Source organism: Egretta garzetta, unplaced genomic scaffold, assembly GCF_000687185.1.
Source record: "Egretta garzetta isolate BGI_Z169 unplaced genomic scaffold, ASM68718v1 scaffold243, whole genome shotgun sequence".
NCBI lineage: Eukaryota > Metazoa > Chordata > Aves > Pelecaniformes > Ardeidae > Egretta > Egretta garzetta.
The window spans coordinates 4,125-5,108 of record NW_009259041.1 but is presented as its reverse complement, the minus strand read 5'-3'; positions in this window follow the sequence as shown (position 1 = coordinate 5,108).

Here is a 984-nt window from a genome sequence, read left to right as displayed (position 1 = left end):
ACAGACCCCCAGGGCGAGGGACCCCCGGCGGGGCGTCCCCCTGCTTGGCCCCGGCCCCCCCTGCTACATGGGGGGGCGTGAGCTGGGTCCCCCCAGCTGCCTCCAATCCTGCCGCCCTGCCCAAGGGCCCCAGGCGGGGTTTGGCCCTGGATTTCGGGAGCTAGCTGGCACCCACCGGCCCTGCCTGGGGGGTGGCTGGTGATCCTGCATGGGGCTGCTGGCGTGGCAGGGTGGGGGACAGGGATGGGGTCCTCCCCCCTTCTGCCACCAAAAGGGACACTGGGGGGGAGTCAGGATGCTTGGAGAGGGACCAGGGATGGGGACAGGGACAGGGACGGGGCAGATGCAGCCTCCTGCCCCACCGCACTGCTCTGCCCTGCGCAGTGATGGGGACGCTGGGCACAGCAGCACCCGGGGGTCCCTTGGCCCTGCGGGGCACCAGGCACATGACAGCCCCGTCCTGGGGTGTCCCATCCCTGTGGGGAACCAGGAGCTCGGGGAGAAGGGGCGACCCTCGGGGGTGATCTCTAGCAGCCCTGCACTCAAGCTGCCAGCCATGCCCACGCTCCCGTCCCAACCGTGGGTGCTGAGCCCGGCCCAGGACACAGCCACCACGGTCCCTGGCGCTGTGGGTGCAAACGGGCTGCGGACAGGTCTCCGTGCAGCGAGGCACGGGGGGACCAGATCCCCCACCCCCAGTGAGTGCCAAGCTGCAGAGGTGCTCCCAGGCTCCAGGTTGGCAGGAGGGAAGGACGGACGGATGGAGGGATGGACGGATGGGGAAGGAGGGCTGAGCGGGATGGGGAGAAGCGCATCGCGATGCTCCGTGCGAGGGAAGCGGGGCGGCTCGCCGTGACCGGGGCTTTCTGCTGCTCTGGTCCGTCCCACCAGCCAGAACACGGCGCTGGTCACGTGTAGTTTCTGGTTTATTCCTCAGGTTATATTTATATATGTATAGAGGGGAAGGAGCCCTGGGTCCCCCGT